Source organism: Lactuca serriola, chromosome 4 (assembly GCF_051521515.1).
Source record: "Lactuca serriola cultivar US96UC23 chromosome 4, Lser_US96UC23_V15, whole genome shotgun sequence".
Lineage (NCBI taxonomy): Eukaryota > Viridiplantae > Streptophyta > Magnoliopsida > Asterales > Asteraceae > Lactuca > Lactuca serriola.
Window position 1 is genome coordinate 315,627,698 of NC_136411.1, and position 14,652 is coordinate 315,642,349.

General features: G+C 45.7%; 1 pseudogene; it reads left to right on the forward strand.

The window, feature by feature from the left end:
• Positions 1-415: 415 nt before the first annotated feature.
• LOC145099521 (uncharacterized) overlaps positions 416-14,652 on the forward strand; it is a 48,004-nt pseudogene continuing 33,767 nt past the window's right edge.

Genomic DNA, 14,652 nt, shown 5'->3' on the forward strand with positions numbered 1-14,652 from the left:
GCCTCGCAAGCGTCCAATCAGAAAAATGCCCGCAACTAAAGCTCTACCACCACCATCCCCTCCGCAGTTCGATCCAGTAATGTTTCAGGCAGCTGTGACCGTAGCTGTGACCGCGACCATGGAGCAAGTAAACTCTGGTGGTGTTAGTGGAATGGGGACTGGCAAGGTGAAATCCACCCACGTGCACGGGAGTGCACCTATAAATATTTCATCAGCTACAAAACCTACATACTTCAATGGAACCGGAGGGATCCTTGCACTATCTTAATGGATGGAAAGAACCGAAGCAATCTTCGAGATGTGCTCATGTCCCGAGGGAAGCAAGATAAAATTTGTTGTTTGCACCTTCACCCAAAGGGCCCTGACATGGTGGAATGGCCATGTCAAATCACTTTCCCTAGTAACAGCTAACGTCATGGGCTGGGACACATTGAAGGACCTTATAACAAGGGAGTACTGCCTGAGGGGTGAAATTCAGAAACTCGACGAGGAACTCTGGAACATCAAAATGCAGGGTTCCGACATATTGGCTTATACAGCCAAGTTGTGCGACCTGGTGGCTCTATGTCCTAACATGATTCCCACCGGAAGCAAGAAAATTGAAAGATACAGCTGGGGTCTGGTGCCCCCATATCGGGGGAACGTTCTAGCTTCACACCCTACGACCTTTGATAGCACCAAGGAATTGGCCTAAAGGATCACCGATCACGAGATTCCTTCTACTCCATCAACAGCTACAACGACTACCCCGCATCAACCAAGACATCTGACAACAAAAGGAAGCAAAGTTGGAACGGGAAGAAGGGAAAATCAGCTCAATCCTTTTCCAAGAACCAACAGACTGTGGCTATCCATGCTGTCACTACTCCTGCTACCCCTATACTAGCCAAAATATATGCAGGGATCCTACCCAAGTGCACCAGTTGCTCCTTCCATCATAACGGCCCATGTCGTGAAATGCACTACACTAATTGGGACCGGAAGGGCCAAACCACTCGGTTTTGTAGATCTCAACCCAAGCCCATCACTCAGGTTCCCAATACTGGAGTGACTCAAGCCTGCTACGGGTGCAACGAGACAAAGCACTTCAAAAGAAACTGTCCGAAAGTTGGGAATACGGGAGGAACAGGGAGACTACTTGCTATTGGCCACAATGAAGCCGTGGCAGACCCCACAGTAGTCATGGGTACGTTCCTTCTCAATAACTCTTATGTTTGTATCCTATTCGATAGTGGGGAAGAAAGAAGCTTCGTAAACCAAAACTTTAAGCACTTACTTAAACCATCACCGCAAACACTAAAAGAAACCTTTATCGTAGAAATGGCTAACGGAAAGACAGAAAGTTCTAACGAGATTTACATAGGTTGTACCCTCATGCTAGATAATCATTCATTCCCAATCGACCACATACCAGTATCAATCAAGTGTTTCGATGTCATCGTGGGCATGGACTGGTTGAGTCTCCATCGTACCGATATCATGTGTTTTGAAAAAGCCATCCGTCTAAACCTACCGAATAACGAAACCTTCATGATCTACGGAGACAAACGCAGTACGAGCCTTCGTATCATCTCAAGTATCCAAGCCCAAAAGTACTTGCATAAGGAATACCGTGCATTCTTGGCGCAAGTTGTTGATACGAACCAGAAAACAAAAGACCTGAAAGACCTCCCCATAGTACACGATTTTCCTGACGTCTTTCCGGAAGAACTCCCGAGATTACCCCCGCAACGCCAAGTCGGGTTCCAAATCGAGTTAACTCTAGGAGCGACCCCCGTAGCCAAATCACCCTATCGTCTAGCACCTGCTGAGATGCAAGAACTACCCGGCCAACTAAACGAACTGCTCAGCAAGGACTGTATAAGACCAAGCTTCTCAACCTGCGGAGCACCGGTCTTGTTCGTTAAGAAGAAAGACGGATCATTTCGTATGTGCATCGATTACCGGGAACTCAACAAGCTCACAGTCAAGAATCGTTATCCTCTTCCTCGCATAGGAATTTTTTTGACCAACTGTAAGGGTCGAGCTACTTTTCCAAGATTAATCTAAGGTCCAGATATCACCAATTACGAGTGCTTGAGAAGGATGTTCCGAAGACAGCCTTCTGAACTCTTAACAGACACTACGAGTTCGTAGTGATGCCATTCGGATTAACTAATGCGCCCGTAGTATTCATGGACTTGATGAATAGAGTATGTCATCCTTACTTGGATCAGTTCGTCATCGTCTTCTTTGATGATATACTTATCTACTCTCGAAGTACGGAGGAGCATAGCGATCATATGTGACAAGTCCTAGGAACCTTACGATCAGAGAAGCTTTATGCAAAGTTCTCAATATGCGAATTTTGAAAACGAAGAGTCGAATTTTTAGGACACATGGTTAGCGAAGAAGGAATCCATGTGGACCCATCCAAAATTAAGGCTATTGAGAACTGGTCAGCGCCGATGACGCCTACGGAAATTCGTCAATTTCTAGGCCTCGCTGGCTACTACCGCAGGTTCATTCACAACTTGTCTCGAATCGCGAAACCCCTTACAACATTGACCCAGAAAGGCGTGGCCTTCGATTGGGAAGAGAAACAAGAGAAGGCATACCAAACCCTGAAGCGAGCCTTGTGCACCACACTGATACTGTCCCTCCCCGAAGGGACAGAAGACTTCATAGTCTACTACAATGCATCCAATCAAGGGCTCAACTATGTTCTGATGCAACGAGGTAAGGTCATCGCCTACGCCTCAAGACAAATGAAGACACACGAGGTCAACTACACCACACACGATCTCGAGTTAGGATCAGTTGTGTTCGCCCTAAAGGTCTGGAGACACTACCTTTATGGTACAAAGAGCACTATCTCTACAGACCACAAAAGCTTACAACACATATTCAACCAGAAGGAGCACAATATGAGACAACAACAGTGGGTCGAGCAACTCAATTGTGACAACCCGAAATTCTTTCCGCCATTTTAACCCGTTTCTTCAATAAAATTCGTCGTTTTTGAATTGTTTCCGTTTCATTATTAAATTAAGTCATTAAATATAAGTAATTTATTATGACTTAATGGATGCTGAAACACGTTAATAACTTAGGAACCCCTTGAACTCAACTTTTGGGGAGTAAACATGAATTTACTGCCCAAGAACATGCTTGGTCCATAACCTCATTATCATGGGCAGTAAACTCCTTTTAAGGTGTTAAAATGCCATCTAAACACCTCCTAAGCCTTGGATTAAAGTCTAGAAACAACCACAATCGATTTAGGGGCTTTAAACTTGATTAAAATCACCCCTATAGGAGCTTACGGCCGTAAACCCCCCCAAGGATAGGTTCCTAGGCCGTAAACTCCCATACATTAGCCAAATGATGCCATAAATACATTCCAAGGCTTGTAAAATTAGTTTGAATCACATGTGATTGATCTAAGGCCACCAAATCATTAAGAGAAGGAAGGTATAGGAGCTTACGGCTGAAACTCCTAGTTTAGGGCCGTAAACTCCCTTTGATGGTTCCTTTGGTAGTTTAACTCATTCCTATGCCTTAGATAAAATCCTAGCAACTTTCCCCAAGTGATATTTGACCATTTAGAACCTTAAAACCCATCATCCATGAGTTCACGGCCGTAAACTCATGTGGACATGGTCTTAGGGCCATAAACTCCCTAAGGAGTTTACTCTTGAAGAGAAAACACATTATCTAAGCCCTATACGTCCGTAGATGTCACCCGGGTCACTCCAAACACCTGATTTGAAGTGTTTTCGCATCTTGGAGTGTAAAATCATATATAATTAGTGAATTAATGTCTAATTAGATACATTTGTATATCATTCCATATTACATAGGAACCTCGCGCGTTATCAAGCCCCGAACCAACGTCTAGCATCCAAATCGACTCAATTCCCGAATGGTGAGTTCATACCCCTACACCTTTTTTTTTGAGTTTTTCAATGTTTTCAGGGGGGGATACAAGCAAAATATAAATGTTTTCAAAATCTAAAACTGATGTATTTCTATAAATATCTGGCAAACTTATAGATATCTTTACCCCTTATGTATTATGCAGAGCATAAGGGATGTTTTATCGATTATAACTACATGGATTTCAGTAAAGGAAACAATCAAATCAATCAAATTATTATTGGAATAATTTGGGATCTTTAGTTCTTGTTTAACGAGCACAGATTTATGTAAAGTTATTAGATAAACTATGTCTGATTCAGTTTATCTCTGTTTAATTTAGAGTATATTGCCAGATAATTCCATTATATTTAACTGTTTTCACTGTATTATGTTTCAAAATGAGTAGTATGTTTGATAACGTCTGAAAAAACCGTGAACAATTTAATACTAGCTTGTGAGATTCGTCATTATTAAACCCTTTGGGTTATCAGTAAATCCTCCCCGGAAGTGTAACTAGATTCTCCTAGAGGGAGAGCGTGGAATTTGTGAATAGATATATTCGGGACTGGCAATCCCACACCTAAACTGCTAACTACAGTTAGGCGGGCACACCCGGGGTGACAAATTTTGGATATCGTCCGACGTCTGACGAACATCAAGGAGGTCTCGGTGTCATGTCAGCATGGTTACCCGACTCACAATACGTATTAATATAAGTTTCTTCACGGATTTGATTTTATATCTACCTTCAATCTATATTTTTATATCTAATACGGGATGGTATTCCCATGGTTTTGAAATCTATATCTGGTACGAGATGGTATTCCCATGGTTTTGAATCTATATCTAGTATAGGATGGTATTCCCATGATTTTCAATCTATATCTAGTACGGGATAGTAATCCCATGACTTTCAATCTATAGTTTTGTGTATTAAAAACTACTTTATATCTAGTATGGGATAGTATTCCCATGGTTTTCAATCAATATTTTTATGTATTAAAAATATATACTGTTGTATTGGATGATAATTCCCAATGGTTTTCAATATATAGTTTTATGTATTAAACTATACATTGTGGTATTTAACTAAACTTTACTTTTAGGAAAATAAGGGTTTTTCCTGGGATAACTGAACTGTACACAACCGGATCGTATAACAAATAGATAACTAAACTATACTTATAAGAAAATATGGGATTTTCTTGGATAACAAACTTTTTCGGAAAACCAAAGGAAACATGTTCATTTTCATAAAACAAAACACTTATAAACTCACCAGCTTTATGCTGATTTTCAAACTGCTTGTATTCTCAGGTCCATATTAGACAGGTACCCAACGATCCTTTTGGCGAAGACAGAGTACGTAGAAGACACGTCATTACTTTTGTTCATACGAGATATATATATATGTATAACACATGTAACTCTTGTTTTCAGACAATGTAAATGAATCTATGTAATGTAAAGTTTTGTGTTTACTATGCTTACTATGTACATTGGTGGTGATATTCATGACGTCCTCCTCCCCAGAACGTTTCCGCCTACGGTTTCAGGGTGTGACAGATTGGTATCATAGCCCTTGTTTATAGTGAACTAGTATACCAAACCTTACATGGTATAAGACTATAAACACTATGGGGCCTAAGTGCTCTGAACTAAAAGTATACCTTAAAATATAAGTATTTTCAAAAGTATACAAGTATACCTAACCGTTGAAATCCGTAACTACAAGTAGAACAAAACATAAGTAAATAGGTGTTGTACGCTGCGGTTAAACCTGGGCAGTTATGTAGTCGTGTGTAGGATCAATATAGCCTGGCCAACTATATTCATTCGAGACACAACCAACATCTGCTTTGGAGTAACTTTGGTATGCAGCATACCTAAAACTTACCCAATACCCAAACAACGAGTCATCGTCACAACAAATCATGAAATACTATGGGAGTATTTCTCGAGCCAAATCCGTTATAGAAACCCTCATTCCAGCATTTGTAACAGCCCGGATTTCAAGGTATCTTTATTGTTTTGATTTTTTTTATGTTTTGAGAGGGGACTCGGCGAGTTGGAACTCAGACTCGCCGAGTAGGGTCGCGATTCTGGACGCGGGATTTGTCTGGACTCGGCGAGTCCAGGATATGGACTCAACGAGTCCGCGCTGTTTAATAAAACCCTAATTTCTCGGGGTTGGGACCTATTTAAAGGGCCTTATGGTCGTCATTTGTACCCAACCGTCCATAGAGAGAAACCCTAGAGTGCTTTAGCGATTTGAGAGAGGAGGGAAGCATTTCTTGACCTTTGTGTGTTGTTTAGCAAAGAAGAGGGAGGTTCTAGCCAAGAGGAGGCAAAGGAGATTGCTATTCTGTGGATTTGAAGCTTAGATCTTCGATCTAGAGGTATGATTTCGGCTCATTTTCTGTTTTGTGAAGTATATTTGGTTTTAGGGTTTCTTGTAACCTTTGTTGGGTTGATTGTTTGGCCAAATAGTCCCATGCTAGTGATGAGGCCTTGGATCTGGATCCATAGAGGTCCAGAGAGCCTTATTCATCAAGCTTTATGGAGAGCAATGGAGGTTATGACCTTGAGTAGTGATATTTGTTGATAACCCTTCATATATAGCCATATAGAGGTTGTTTGGGCACCAAGTTTGGGGCTTTACGTGGTGAATCAGTCTAGGAAGGCCAGATCTATGAATTGTTGGAACAGATCTGACCTTAGATGCAAGTTTGAGTGATTGCATGGCATGGAGTCGCCGAGTCCGATGAGCAGACTCGGCGAGTAGCTTGAAGATTGCCTTGGATTGGCCAGTGATTGATCCAGTCGAGTCATGGGTTGACTCAGTGAGTCAGGGCGAGTTGAGTCAGGGTGGCCCCGCGACTCTCCAAGGTGGAACTCGTCGAGTCGGGGGAAGCACTCGACGTGTAAGAAGGGAATCCTAGGGAGTTGGCGAAAACGTCTAGACTCGCCGAGTTGCCCTTGCACACTCGCCGAGTCCGGTCAAGTTGACCGTTGACCGTTGACCAGAGTTGACCTATGTTTGACTTCTTAGGGATAGTCAAACTTAGAAGATAAAAGTGTTAACAAGAGATGTATGATGTCATAGGGAGATTGTAGCTCGGCGGATCGAGTACGAGTGACTTCGGGATTTGCTAGCTATCGATATTCGCGAGGTGAGTCTTCTCACTATACTGTACCTGGAAGGGTTTGTCTGTGTGACCGGAAGGTCGGATATGATATGAGACATATGTGCTATATGTGATAAGTTAATTGTTATATGTGCTATGTATGATTTGTGTGGGCCGGAAGGTATTATGTTATGGGCCGGAAGGCGATTATGTTATGGGCCGGAAGGCGTTATAATATGGACCGAAGGGTCGGCGTGGGTAGGACCGGAAGGTTTACCCAGTAGGGACGGAAGTCCCCTGAGATACATGGACCGGAAGGTCAGGGCTTGGAAAGGCGTATGTGCGTAAGTTGTATTTTGGGGAACTCGCTAAGCAATTATGCTTACAGTTGTTGTGTATGTGTTTCAGGTACTAGCGAGGACCGTGGGAAGGCGCCGGCGTGATCTGTACACACTGATAGATGATTTATGATCTTGGGATTCATATGATTTGTATTATGATATGACACGTGGAATGTTTATGCCTTGTTTTGGATGAAAACACTTTATCTTGAAATGAAAAATTTGTTTGAAAATTTCCGTTGTTACAAATTGGTATTAGAGCCTTGGTTTGAGGGATTCGGGTGCACCTTCGGGTGTAACTAAACTCAAACCGAGGATTTGAGGAAAACTTTTAAAATAAAGGCATAAACTTTTATAAATGATTTTGTGGTAAACAAGAATGAAGCAGTGTGTACGATCAGTCAGCGCCCGAACGGTAAAGATCCCCAAAATACCTTACAATGTTATGTTAAGAGATATGATAGGATATAAATTGTTATGCATGCTAGAAGACTAGGTATTCATGATAGGACTAGAGTGGCCTGATTTGTGATGCCTTAGTCTAGGGAAGTATGTCGATATGAGATGCTTTGATAGCGTGCAGGTAGTTAGTGCATCACAAAAGTAGAGTACTCACGATTCGGGGTTTGGGGAGGAAGACTTGGGATGAATGCTGATGCGGTGTGGTCGGTAGTATTGGGCCCGTACTACCGAAGGCACCGGGTCAGTGGGCAACCCAAGTAAGAATCTCTAGATATCGGAGACTGAGTAGGGTTGCGTTATCGAGTACGATTATACTCGATAAAGTCTCTGATAGTTTTATGTTGTATTTCAGAGACATCATGGTTGGACCACGCCACAGACCGAGTAGGAGCAGTGTGAGTGATGAGGAGATTCGTCAGATGATTCATGAGGAGGTGGCTGCGGCGATCCGGGCCGAGATTCCGAATATGTTTGGGTCTATTAAGACCACTTTGATGGAGACTTTTGATGAGCGGTATGCCGCGTTGACTGAGGCTGCAGCCGCTGCAGCTACCGCAGCTGTGGCCGCTGCCAGGCCATAGGGAGGTGACTCGTTGCTGTTTCGGGAATTCAGCAACACGAAGCCACCTGAGTTTGACGGGACGTAGGATCCGATCGCTGCGATGAGGTTGATCGCTGATATCGAGGGGTGCTTCTACACTTGTTCGTGTCCGCAGCATCTGAGGGTACGGTTCGCTTTGAACCAGCTCCGTCTGGGAGCGAAGGATTAGTGGAAGTTCGTGACAACGAACTTCACTTTGGCAGAGATTTCAGCTGTGATGTGGGAGAGGTTTACCTCTATGTTCAGAGACGAGTACGTACCCCCGGTGGAGAGGGAACGGTTGGTTCAGGAGTTCTTGACCCTCAAGCAGGGTACTGATTCGGTTACGGTGATCACGCGGAAGTTTCATGAGAGGGCGATGTTCTGCCCCTAGCAGGTGTCCACAGAGCAGGCTCGGATGAGCCGGTACTTGGGTGTGTTGAGGAGGGATATCCGGGAGTTTGTATCAAACTCCCCATATCATACCTTTGCTGAGCTTCAGGCGAATGCCAGGAAGCGCGAGATCGAGTTGGAGACCCAGGCCAGGGAGGAGGCCGAGTCTCAACGGGTGGATCGGCGGCCGGCTCAGTCTCAGCCGGCAGCCAAGCGGACTAAGTCCGCCGATTCGAGGACGGGAGGTCCGAAGGGCCGCACTTGCGGAAAGTGCGGCAAGGGTCACGAGGGGACATGTCGATCTGGTGCCTGCTACAAGTGTGGCAAGAAAGGGCACATCGCTAGGGATTGCCCCAAGGGGTTTATGGTTTGCTTTCATTGCAATCAAACCGGCCATCGGAAGGCCGAGTGCCCTCAGCTTCTTCAAGGATCTGCACCTGCTGCCAGGGCTACTGAGACTCGACCGGTGAAGGCCGAGGCCCCGAGGGCTCGTGGGAGAGCCTTTCAACTGACTGTGGAGGTGGTCCGCGCTGCGCCCGATGTTGTGGCAGGTATGCTTTATTTCATGTATTTATTTTGATGTTGAGATGTTATGCTTATGTTATGATATACGTAGGTACTTTCCTTGTGAACTCTGTGCCTGCTTTAGTGTTATTTGACTCGGGTGCGAGTCGGTCTTTCGTATCTTTGGCCTTTAGTCAGCATATCAGCGTTAGTCGTGAGCCGTTGAGTCGGCCTCTGAGAGTTTTTATAGCTTACGAGAGGGTGATTTGTGCCACGGAGGTTCTCCGGGGATGTGTGTTAGAGATTTTCGGGGTCGAGTTTCCGATTGATCTGATTCTTATTGCGATGGGGGATGTCTGTGTCATTGTGGGCATGGACTGTATGAGCCGATTCGGCACAGTCATCGACTGCGAGCGTCAGCTGGTGACTATACGAGACCCTAGTGGGGGAGTTCTTTCGGTGTACAACAAGGGTACACATTCGGGATCAGCCTTTTGTTCGGCCGCTAGGGTGAGGCAGTGTCTACAGCAGGGTTGTAAAGGTTTTGTGGCGTATGTGATGGATACGCGAGTGACTTCCGAGAGACCGAGTTCAGTTGAGGAGGTACCGGTGGTACATAAGTTTCCAGATGTCTTTCCCGAGGAATTGTCGGGTGTGCCTCCTGTGAGGCAAGTGGAGTTTGGTATTGATTTGATCCCGGGGGCTGCGCCTATCGCTAAGGTGCCTTATCGCCTTGCACCTCTAGAGATGCAAGAGTTGTCCTCGCAGCTCCAGGAGTTGCTGGGGAAGGGATTTATTCGGCCGAGCAGCTCGCCGTGGGGAGCACCTATCTTGTTCGTCAAGAAGAAGGATGGTTCACACCGGATGTGCATTGACTACCGGGAGTTAAACAAGCTGACGGTCAAGAACCGTTACCCGTTACCGAGGATTGACGATTTATTCGATCAGTTGCAGGGAGCATCTTGGTTCTCCAAGATCGATTTGAGTTCGGGATATCATCAGGTGAGAGTGCGGGATGAGGACGTCCAGAAGACAGCGTTTAGGACGCGATATGGGCATTATGAGTTTGTGGTGATGCCTTTTGGGCTCACCAATGCCCCGGCTGTGTTCATGGATCTCATGAACAGGGTATGTAGGCCGATGTTGGATCGGTCGGTGATTGTATTTATCGATGATATTCTGGTGTATTCGAGATCTAGAGAGCAGCATGAGGAGCATTTGAGGGAGGTCCTTGGAGTTTTGAGATCGGAGAAGCTTTATGCAAAGTTCTCCAAGTGTGATTTCTGGTTGCGGGAGGTACAGTTCCTAGGACACCTCGTTAACCAGGAAGGGATTCTGGTCGATCCGGCCAAGGTTGAGGCGGTGATGAGTTGGGAGGTGCCGAAGTCACCATCTGAGATCAGGAGCTTCCTTGGGTTGGCAGGATATTATCGGAGATTTATCAAGGATTTCTCCAAGATCGCAGTGCCGCTCAGCAGATTGACCCGGAAGGGTGTCGCATTCTCATGGGGTCCCGAGCAGCAGACCTCCTTTGAGACACTTCGCCAAAGGTTGTGCGAAGCCCCGGTATTAGCTCTCCCGGAAGGGATGGAGGATTTTGTAGTATATTGTGATGCATCGATTTTGGGGCTGGGCGCAGTGTTGATGCAGAGTGGTCATGTGATAGCATATGCATCGAGGCAGCTGAAGCCTCATGAGACGAGATATCCCACGCATGATCTAGAGTTGGGGGCAGTAGTGTTCGCTCTCAAGATTTGGCGTCACTACTTGTATGGGGTTCGATGTACGATATACACGGACCATAAGATTTTGAAGTACTTGATGGATCAGCCCAACCTAAATATGCGTCAGAGGAGGTGGGTGGATGTGGTCAAGGATTATGATTGTGAGATTCTGTACCACCCAGGCAAGGCTAATGTGGTAGCCGATGCGTTGAGCCGCAGGGCGGGGAGCACTCCACTACGAGATGTATGTTTGAGATTGACCGTGATAGCTCCGGTATTGGATGCCATTCGTGGGGCACAGGCCGAGGCTGTGCGACCGGAGATGCAGAAGAGAGAGCAGGTTGTTGGTTTGGTTTCAGAGTTCGTTACGGATGGACGAGGGCTTATGACGTTTCAGGGTCGGATTTGGGTACCGTTTGTGGGCGGTACGCATATTACTTTGATGGAAGAGGCTCATCGGTTGAAATTTTTGATCCATCCGGGGGCTACGAAGATGTATTTGGATTTGAGGAAAGAGTATTGGTGGCCCTGTATGAAGAGGGACGTCGCATGGTTCGTTGAGAGGTGCTTGACCTGCCGCAGGGTTAAGGCCGAGCACCAGAGACCGCATGGCAAGTTGCAGCCATTGGAGGTTCCCGAATGGAAGTGGGAACATATCACTATGGATTTCGTCACCAAATTGCCGAGAACTACCAGAGGAGTGGATGTAATTTGGGTGATTGTGGATAGGTTGACGAAGAGCGCTCACTTCCTTGCCATCAGTGAGAGTTCTTCAGCGGAGAAGTTGGCGGAGATATATGTGAGGGAAGTGGTATCTCGGCATGGGGTGCCGATCTCGATCGTTTCAGACCGTGATGTGCGCTTCACTTCTAGATTATGGAAGAAATTTCATGAGGAGTTGGGTACTAGATTGCATTTTAGTACCGCATATCATCCCCAGACAGACGGCCAGAGCGAGCGGATGATTCAGACACTTGAGGACATGCTTCGAGCATGTGTGTTAGATTTTGGGGGTAGCTGGGATGCGTATTTACCCTTCGCAGAGTTTTCCTACAACAACAGCCACCATTCGAGCATTGGTATGCCACCCTTTGAGCTGTTGTATGGTAGGAGGTGTCGGACCCCCATTTGTTGGGGAGAGGTTGGGCAGAGAGTGATGGGCAGTACAGAGATTGTGCTTCAGACGACAGAGTAGATTCAGCAGGTCAGACTGAGGTTATTGACCGCCCAGAGCCGACAGAAGAGTTATGCAGACAGACGCCGGTCCAAGCTTGAGTTTCAGGTCGGCGACTTCGTTCTCCTGAAGGTCTCTCCTTGGAAAGGAGTGATTCGATTCAGGAAGACGAGCAAGTTGGGACCCCGGTATATTGGGCCATTTCGTGTGATTGCAAGGGTAGGCCGGGTAGCCTATCGTTTGGAGTTGCCAGCAGAGTTGGGGCAGATCCACGACACTTTTCACGTGTCGCAATTGAGGAAGTGTATAGCCGATGAGTCGGCAGTGGTTCCATTAGAGGATATTCAGGTGCATGCGAGCCTGAATTATGCCGAGAGGCCTGTGGCCATCAGGGATCGGAAGATCAAGGTTCTGAGGAACAAGGAGGTACCTCTGGTGTTGGTTCAGTGGCAACACCGGAAGGGATCGGAGATGACCTGGGAGCCGGAGCGCGAGATGCGGGTGCAGCATCCAGAGCTATTTTCAGAGCGAGACTTCGAGGGCGAAGTCTAGTTCTAGTGGGGGAGAATTGTAACAGCTCGGATTTCCAGGTATCTTTATTGTTTTGATTTTTTTTATGTTTTGAGAGGGGACTCGGCGAGTTGGAGCTCAGACTCGCCCAGTAGGGTCGCGATTCTGGACGCGGGATTTGTCTGGACTCGGCGAGTCCAGGATATGGACTCGGCGAGTCCGCGCTGTTTAATGAAACCCTAATTTCTCGGGTTTGGGACCTATTTAAAGGGCCTTATGGCCGTCATTTGTACCCAACCGTCCATAGAGAGAAACCCTAGAGTGCTTTAGCGATTTGAGAGAGGAGGGAAGCATTTCTTGACCTTTGTGTGTTGTTTAGCAAAGAAGAGGGAGGTTCTAGCCAAGAGGAGGCAAAGGAGATTGCTATTCTGTGGATTTGAAGCGTAGATCTTCGATCTAGAGGTATGATTTCGGCTCATTTTCTGTTTTGTGAAGTATATTTGGTTTTGGGGTTTCTTGTAACCTTTGTTGGGTTGATTGGTTGGCCAAATAGTCCCTTGCTAGTGATGAGGCCTTGGATCTGGATCCATAGAGGTCCAGAGAGCCTTATTCATCAAGCTTTATGGAGAGCAATGGAGGTTATGACCTTGAGTAGTGATATTTGTTGATAATCCTTCATATATAGCCATATAGAGGTTGTTTGGGCACCAAGTTTGGGGTTTTACGTGGTGAATCAGTCTAGGAAGGCCAGATCTATGAATTGTTGGAACAGATTTGACCTTAGAAGCAAGTTTGAGTGATTGCATGGCATGGACTCGCCGAGTCCGATGAGCAGACTCAACGAGTAGCTTGAAGATTGCCTTGGATTGGCCAGTGATTGATCCAGTCGAGTCATGGGTTGACTCAGTGAGTCAGGGCGAGTTGAGTCGGGGTGGCCCCACGACTCTCCAAGGTGGAACTCATCGAGTCGGGGGAAGCACTCGACGTGTAAGAAGGGAATCCTAGGGAGTTGGCGAAAACGTCTAGACTCGCCGAGTCCGGTCAAGTTGACCGTTGACCATTGACCAGAGTTGACCTATGTTTGACTTCTTAGGGATAGTCAAAATTAGAAGATAAAAGTGTTAACAAGAGATGTATGATGTTATAGGGAGATTGTAGCTCGGCGGATCGAGTACGAGTGACTTCGGGATTTGCTAGCTATCCATATTCGCGAGGTGAGTCTTCTCACTATACTGTACCCGGAAGGGTTTGTATGTGTGACCGGAAGGTCGGACATGATATGAGACATATGTGCTATGTGTGATAAGTTAATTGTTATATGTGCTATGTATGATTTTTGTGGGCCGGAAGGCATTATGTTATGGGCCGGAAGGCGATTATGTTATGGGCCGGAAGGCGTTATAATATGGACCGAAGGGTCGGCGTGGGTAGGACCGGAAGGTTTACCCAGTAGGGACGGAAGTCCCCTGAGATACATGGACCTGAAGGTCAGGGCCTGGAAAGGCGTATGTGCGTAAGTTGTATTTTGGGGAACTCACTAAGCAATTATGCTTACAGTTGTTGTGTATGTGCTTCAGGTACTAGCGAGGACCGTGGGAAGGCGCCGACGTGATCTGTACACACTGATAGATGATTTATGATCTTGGGATTCATATGATTTGTATTATGATATGACACGTGGAATGTTTATGCCTTGTTTTGGATGAAAACACTTTATTTTGAAATGAAAAATTTGTTTGAAAATTTCCGTTGTTACAGCATTGCTCCTCAATCTTTCGTTTAGCGATAATTTATTTGCTTTGATAATTCTTTCCTGCTTTATCGCTTAATAGAATTCTATATCTGTCTTAATGAGATATCCCCTATTCCATATCTCTTGGTTCAATTCAGAGGACTTATGATCCTCTCTTTCCTGATCTTTTTAGATCAAGATGCC